This window comes from Papaver somniferum, chromosome 11 (assembly GCF_003573695.1).
Source record: "Papaver somniferum cultivar HN1 chromosome 11, ASM357369v1, whole genome shotgun sequence".
Taxonomy (NCBI): Eukaryota; Viridiplantae; Streptophyta; class Magnoliopsida; order Ranunculales; family Papaveraceae; genus Papaver; species Papaver somniferum.
This window is the reverse complement of record NC_039368.1, coordinates 70,039,605-70,048,564: the sequence shown is the minus strand read 5'-3', so window position 1 is coordinate 70,048,564 and position 8,960 is coordinate 70,039,605.

Here is an 8,960-nt window from a genome sequence, read left to right as displayed (position 1 = left end):
AACTCATCAAATGTATGTTCATCTGCCATATGAAGGTTTTCCCAAGGTTTTGAAGCCTAGTTTCCTTTTCACTGGAGATACCTTCGAATACGGTTTTTAAGATATCCCATGCATCTTTAAACCTAGTGCAATTTGACACATGGTGCTGAAGATTCAGGGTAATGGCATGTATGATGACATTCAAACCGTCGGAGTTTTGCTTTGCAACAAGTATCTCGACAGGACTGTATTCACCAATATTCTTGGGAACGCTTACATCTCCAACTGCCACAACAGGAGCATCATATCCATTAACTACATATACCATGATTTAAAATCACGTGCTTGAAGAAAAGATCGCATAGTAATTTTTCACCATAAGTAATTAGATCCATTGAAGACTGGTGGTACGTTAATAGAGATAGCACCTCTGTCCATAGAGTCAGATCGCTAAGAACACAGACTTGTAAGGTCTTAAATGTGTTTGCCTGCTCTGATACCAATTGAAAAAGCAGGGGTACAACAACCATACCCAATATTTCTCTTAGCAATCTGTATGGACAAACTCCAATATACTTTCTAGAAAATCAACAAGACTCAATCTATAAAAAGTATATCAAAGAGTTAGTATCTCAATCTCTCGATTTGATCTATACTCAAGCAAATAGAAATCTGCGAGTTTCTATCAAATACTAGAGAGATAACTTGGATGGTACCAAAGACCAATGTCCAAGTGTCAATCAATTTAAATCAACAACAAAAGGTTGGATATTCTAATTGATTGAACCTAACGCACAACCTGTGATATTTCAATTATAAAGATAAACAATATAATGCAGAAATAGAAATAACACAGATACCAGAATTTTGTTAACGAGGAAACCGCAAATGCAGAAAAACCTCGGGACCTAGTCCAGATTGAACACACACTCTATTAAGCCGCTACAGACACTAGCCTACTATAAACTAACTTCGGTCTGGACCGTAGTTGAACCCCAATCAATCTCACACTGATCCAAGGCATAGTTGTGCTCCTTACGTCTCTGATCCCAGCAGGATACTACGCACTTGATTCCCTTAGCTGATCTCACCCACACCTAAGAGTTGCTACGAGCCAAAGTCGAAAACTTGAAATAAACAAATATGTATCACACAGAAAAGTCTACAGTAATAGATAAATCTGTCTCCCACAGAAATACCAACGAGTTTTGTTCCGTCTTTTGATAAATCAAGGTGAACATGAACCAATTAATAACCTGTACTTATATTCCCGAAGAACAGCCTAGAGTTATCAATCACCTCAGAATAATCTTAATCGACGCGGCAAAAGAAGATATTGTGGAATCACAAACGATGAGACGAAGATGTTTGTGACTACTTTTATATCTTGCCTATCGGAGATATCAATCTCAAGCCAATCTTTGCGATTGTACTCGTACGATAGAAACAGCAAGATGAAATCACACAACTTCGAGAAAGTAGTATCGGTCTGGCTTCACAATCCCAATGAAGTCTTTAGTCGTTAACCTAGTTTTTAAGAAGAAACCAAAGGTTAAAGGAGAATAGACTCTATCTAACACAACTAGTATCACAGTAAGGTGTGGGGATTATGTTTCCCAGTTGTTAGAGTTCTCCCTTATATAGTCATTCAAATCAGGGTTTGCAATCAATGTTAGCTTGGTAACAAATTATTCAATATTCACCGTTAGATGAAAACCTGATTAGATTCAAGATAATATCTTTCAACCGTTAGATCAAAAACCTAGCTTGTTACACACAATTGAAATGCACGTTTCTAGGTATGTGTAACCATACCCAAACATGTAAATTTGTTGGTTCAACAATAGTTAACCAAATGGTTAGCCATATGAGCACTTTCATATCAACCATATTCTTCTTCACCATAACTAGTTCAAATGACTCAAATGAACTAGTTAGAGAGTTGTTCAATTGCAAGGAAATCTTATGTAACTATACAGGATACAATTGAAGCAAAAACTATTTGATTCACTTGAATCGGTTCATGAACTTTATAGCCACGGTTTGCAATTGCATTCCCTAGTTTATATAAACATGAGTTCACAAACAATCGTTTTTAGATATAACCAACTCAAGTTCGCGGACTGGGTTCGCGGACTTAAGTTCCCGGAAGGAGTTCTCAAACTATAGCAGATTTTCTCGGGTCGAGAACTTCTGCCAGTTCGCAGACTGGGTTCGCGGACTGAGTTCACGGCTCTTGTTCCGGTTCTCTTGATCAACAAAGTTCGCAAACTTCGGTTCAAGGAATAAAGACTTATACATATATGTGTTTCCACAAAAATGCTTATATCCAACATTGGTTGTATAATCTAAACTCTCAATTCAATCATTGAAACATTCTTAGAGGACGTTATATAGTTGTTATTCACAAACCATTTTTCGTCAAAGCAATTTTCAAAGTGATTGAAACATAACATGACTTTCGTCACAAGGTAAAGATGAACTTGGCCAAAGCGAAAGCTTACCAACACATATATCGAGAAATAGATAGGCGAGATAAACTCGGCTCAAAATAGCAAATGTGTATAATCAAAGTCTATATAGAAAAACGACTTTTGTCTCAAGATAGGGGATGAAGTAGATAAACTTTTGAGTGATAGATAATTTCAAGTCTCCACATATCTTTTTGTCGATGAATTTCCACTAGTTCCTTGAGTAGTTCTTCTTCTTGTATGATGATCCGCCATGGAGTTCTTGAGCTCAACTACACTTTCTATCCTAGTCCGAGACTTAGCTATAGTAGACTAGAAATCAAGATTTACAGTTTTGTTCACTAACATTGACAAACATGCTTGAGATAGCAACGGATGCGAGTTCGACCGAACAATTCTCTAACAATCTCCCCCTTTGTCAATTTTAGTGACAAGACTATCAATATATATGTAATACAAAAAAGATAAATACACTTTTGTAGATACTATTCCACATGCCTAATCTTCAACATTACTCGAAATCTTCGTCACTTCCAAGTACTCCAATGATCCCAAAGGTTGTAAGTTCAGCATCATCATTGTTGAAAATCCGTAGCTATAACAATGAGAAAACAGAGTTCTCGATCATTGTTATACAGTGTCATAGTATCATTACACAACATCAAAGTTCAATTGTATCACAACTTTGACAACAATACTATGGTGATATGTATCATTCCCCCTTAGTCAATACCCCATCTCACATGGAAACCACTCCCCCTTACATAATGATCCGAAAACCATATGTATTTGTAGTGTGAACTACATATTAATTCTCCTTATTTTTGTCAATAAAATTAGGAAAGGTACAAGAACGGGATCCTAATGAAATTTCTGAAAGAGACATTTAATGACCAAAAGAAAGCATATATCAACTTGTTTAGATGCAATCATAAGCCGAAGCTCAATGCATTATCAAGGACTTTTAAAGATATAAGATAACCCCTATAATATTCCACAGCCGCACTCCCCACAAATATTTGGAAATTAAGCACAAGTTCAAAAGAACTCTCCCCCATAAAATGTCATTCCCGAAAGAACAACAAGAGCGACCTTAATTTCGAAAGAAAATAAGGATTTATTTGGACATAACAAATCACATACGAATATGAATTTGAATCCAAACATACTCAGTTAGATTAATCACAAGAGAACCCATAATTAATCTAATCGGAAAAATACAACCAAATTAACCACAAAAAGTGATAAAATTAATTGTCATGCTCGACATAAGAGAGTTTATGGAGCAACAACTAAGTTAATCACAAAAAGATAATCAACTCAGTCGATAGTGCTCAACATAAGAAAACTTACGAAGCCTCACAATAATACATAAAAGATATGGATCAGGGAAGATCAATACTGCGGAATACACAAGGATTAATTCTATTTTCCATCACAATTTGCATAACGACATTCAATAGACATAATCCTTACAAACAAAAGATTGTAACCTATCTTCCATCAATAATTGACATAATAGGCTTAACTTTTGTATTTCTCAAAAGTCCATTCATTCTTTTATCCATACATGAATATCGACTTACGAAAGACTTAACTTTTGACAAGGTATGGGACTGATCGAATTTTATAGTGTTAAATAGGTTGTCGTTCACTCGGACTTTGTTGAGATTGATTCTAGGATTAAATATAAAAAATACTAAAAAGAGAAAAAATATGTACAAAATATGTCACGGGATGAAGAATTCACTGGGACTCGGGATTTCACTGTTTTTCATATTCAAGTGGTTCAGAAATTAATCCTAGACAATTATAGCTCAAAACAAAAGAAATATTAACTCTATTCTTTGCCAAAATAGATTTCGTAAAACATCAATTGTAAATTACAAGCATAGTGTATCAAAAGCACATAAAACTAAGCATATACTATCAAACAAAATAATAATTGATTAATAGAAATCATAAATCATTTAAAATCGGTGCAAAAAGTAAATAAAGAATTAAATAAATTACCACAAGGGTGAAATCCAACTTCCTCCATTGTCCCAGTGTTGGGGTTTAGCTCTTCATATTGTAGACACTCTCAAAAGATTTTTTTTATTGCTCAAAAAGTGCTTACAATGGTGAAAAATGGAGAAAATAATAAAAGCAGCGAATTTGCAACGATGATAAGGCGTTACAAACTCGCTGTTAACAAAGGAGGTGTTGTGAAATGAAAATATGCGTTACTAACGGACTTTTACAGAACTTGAAATATACGACGCTAAACAGCGACTGTTCTTGGCAGCATAATGTTCTTCATGTTCATCTTTTCTGCGGTAGCAGAAACTTCTCCCTGCAACTCGTGATTACTCACTATGTTGCTCTATATTCTAACCCCTATCTCTCCATAGCCCTCACTGACATCCCATCATCCTTTATATATACCACAACAACAACAAATCTCGCTCATTAACTCTCAGTAATCTTCCTTTACTCGGTAATAAAGAAAATATTTTCTTTTTTTTTTCATTCATATGAAGCTGTGAATTACGTGCAGAATATCCTTGTTCATCTTATTCATGCTTATTCAGCAATCCAACTCTATCCAAACACGTGAGTACACGTCTAAATTCGCTGTAATGCCGTGATAATCTCTCTCCGAGAATAAACTCCCCTGTTTCGTCGTGTGTCCAAATACTGTTTGATTCTGTCAATCCCAAAGCTCACGCGTCCCCTGTGTAGTCATCAAGGATCGATGCTAATCCATTTCAAGCCAAAACTCTCACCGAATATCTCCAAAAATCTTCACAGCTTAATTGCAGGAAAACCCGAGTTTAACCTTACTCCCTGTTTTGCTTCCAAGTGATTATCCAGCCCAAATGGATCAACATTAACGACCCTACCATGCCCATTTAGCTCAATGATAACTACCCAAACGATTTCAATCGTTGAGTCTTACTCAAACACATCCAAAATTCGAACCAAAATCTGCTTGTGAGTCAGCATGACATTTCCGCCAAAACTGATTTTTTTTAAATGAAGAAGAAGGTGCCCCTAAACCAAAGTGTAGGGTGCTGAATAGCAGAAGAGGTGCCTGGGGATTCCCTTATCCAGAATGAGGGTTCCTTTAGTACTTTTCTCCGGGGTTCCAAATACCACTTTTTGAGCAACTTTTTCCACACAAGTGTACTTCTCTAAAAACACCTGTGCAACCATAAAAACACCATAATAAGTATAAAATCAAGCACTAATAATACATACATTGAGGACAATTCAGACACAAAAATGTGTCTATCAAATACCCCCAAACTTATTATTTGCTAGTCCTCGAGCAAAACTAATCTAAAAAATAAAACCTAACTCACCAGGTGACCCTAGTGACTGAGTTATAATCTCGGGAGGGTTTACCATAGGTGTACCCAAAAAACCATGACTTCTAATTGGTCACAAGTATCCAAAGAGCTATGAGGACATACGTATTCTCAACCTATCTCCAAGTAACTAGAATGCCAGAGAAATTAAAGGTGTCGGCTCTAAAGCTGAACAAAGAGCATGGGAGACACATCCGAAATACTGCTAGATAAAGATATATCCGCTACACAGCTAGATAAACATTTTAAGATGCATCCGCTTTACAGCTGGATAAGATTAGGAGAGAGATAAAGATGAGAGGGACATCTGCTACACAGCCGGACTAATTACGTGTGATGAGTTGAACCAGTGCTAGAAAGATCTTGTGCCAGATGGAAAGCGTACTAACAAAGCAACCAATATGCATCTCTCTTCAACTCTCTCATAGTGCTCAGTAGAAACAACGTCTTTTTCGGCTTCAACTGTTGATGATAAACTCTCGAACCTCGTAGAACCTTGACAATTAACTATTCTCCTTAATTTCTTGCTTGAAACTTCCTTATAAATTTCTACTTCCCTAAGGCCTTATTGAACAAAAAGCTAATTACAGAAATTAAGAACGTAATGATGATTTTTTTTTCCTTTTTTTTTTTTTCATTTTTTCTTCTTCAATTTTTTCATTTTTTTTAATGCAAAAATAACAAGAAAAAATTTACATGGCCATGAGAGAAGGACTTTAGAACTTGGATCTTCGTAACTTGTGATGTCCCGGTATCATGAACTTCAACAACTTATATCGTTTGCTCTTATAACTTCTTGTAACTAAGTCTTCAACTTTGATTTTTCAATTATTCTTTCCTATTGTTTCTTCTAGACCTTAAACATCTTCAACTTTCTTCATAGATTTTGATGTCGCTCCCCTTGTTGATGATGATAAGTTTCTACTGAGAGAGAGTCGTAATCCAGTAACTAAGACTACATTGTGAGGTTGCTTTATCTTTCTGGCCTTTCCTTCTGGCCTAATTGCCTTTTTATCATGGATGGTTAGGTCTATCATGGTTACCCTATAAAAGGAACAAGTTCTCTCCTGAATTTCAAAGATCTCAATGTCTTTTCCTCTAATGTCTCAATAGAATGTTATCCCTAGCAATTCTAATTTCCATCTTTTCGGTGAGAAACAGTATGTAAGCTTAGCTAACCGGATACTATGTGACGCAAAAAGTTTCTCCCTTACCCCCAAACTCAAATCTAACATTGTACTCAATGTTCTAAAGATCAAATTAAAAACATGAACAAGGAGAAACTATTACCACTTGAGGGAAAATAAATAAGGAAGAATATTACCGTATCGCATGAAAATGGGTTACCTCCCAAGAAGTGCTAAGTTTAAAGTCTTCAGCCAGACATTGGAAGAATTAGTCACCTCGTAGAATCACATAGCAGTAGCCGGAATAACTGTGGGTTATATGGATCAAAAAGTGTTACCCACAAGAAGAGGAAACTGCAACAGACCAAGAAGATACCGAACATACCCTTGCTTAAGACAACTACATCTAGTTGTGGTTCAGGTTCAAGCTCTATAAAAGGGTCTAAATAAAATGTTTTCATCGGTTGGATTTCCTCAAAGACATTCTGAAGATCAGGTTTAAGAGTCTGAAAATACTCAACTAAGAACTTAGAAGCGCATAACAATAACCTGAATAATTGGGGATCCTCTAAGTCAATTAGATCTGACTCACACAACTGACCACAATGAAAAAGGTGGTCTTCCTTAAGCAAATGTGTCGACCCTATTCTCCTAAAGTAATTAGGGTTAGTCTCAAAACTTAATAATAGACACGTCTGAAAATCATATGTTCCCACAATTGGAAGAAAATATTTTGGTGGGAAAACAAAGTCAATCTTGGTATCACAGCCTGGGTTAACCACATCAACCAGAGGATGGGTTTCTAACGACTGTGCTTTTTTTTGGACATCATTAGGTTTGGGAAATCGTATATGAATATAATATTATAAGATGGTTGAGGCACAAATGTCAATTCCTATACGAGGGAACTTTCTAAGAGTTAAACGTAAGGCACCAGGAAAGTGATAATCACCCCCAAACTTAGAGTTTTCAATGTCTCTAGATAGACTAGTCCCAGTCTCTCTAATTTCTAGATCATCAGATTCCTGAAACTGGTCAATTGGTTTTTCTAAGTTATTATCAGGTAATGCATCCTTACTCATCTCTACGAGTTTATGGTCTTCTAAGGCTAGTGTTTCTAAATCGCTAGACTCTAAAACAATATTCTCAGGGTAAACTCTTTCCTCTAAACCATCATCACAATCATATAAAGGATTATCAGCGGAAGTTTCCAGTAAAGGCTCATTAACCAAGGTGTTAATCATAGTTACTTCCTCCGATTCACTGATAAGCACATCAAGTAATGGATTATCCAACACACCGCAGGCTAAAGGATCATGAACTATATCGTCTAAAACGGTGGTATCTCTAGTCAAATCCTCATCCTTTTGAATAGGTGAATAATTATTAAAATTATTTGGATTTGTACTATAAACAACACTATCATTATAAAGCTCAATCAGAGTAACAAATCGTTGATCACTATGCCTACATATTTCATGTTCTTCATCAATACTATCCTCATCATAATAATCATTATAATAACATAAAAATGATCGAACCTCATCTAAACAAGTAGTGCTACCAATTCTAACCTCTTCATCTTGATAAAAATTATCCTTATTCTCACGGGTGATATAGGAAAGAATACATTGGCAATCAAGAGTAATTCGAGCAATTCTTTCTTCCGTCTCTAATTCAAACCTACGTGTTGACTCAATAACCTCACGTGTTGACTCAGTTAACATATATGTTGACTCAGCTAACTTCCTGAGGTTATCTTATAAAGAAGTTTCACTCATTTTTACCGTTCTTTCGTCCATAACTAAGTCATTTGCGTCCGCTAACTTATGTGTCAACTCAAGTAACTTACGCGTTGGCTCAAGTATTTTACGTGCTTCATCTAAAGGAGAGGAATTATAAGAATCTTACTCGTATGACTGGTGGACATGTGGATAGTAATTGGGCTCACCATGGTATGACCATAACCTTCAAAAGTTTTGTGTTCCCAACCACTATTCACACTATGGTCATAAGAATAATAATGTTCA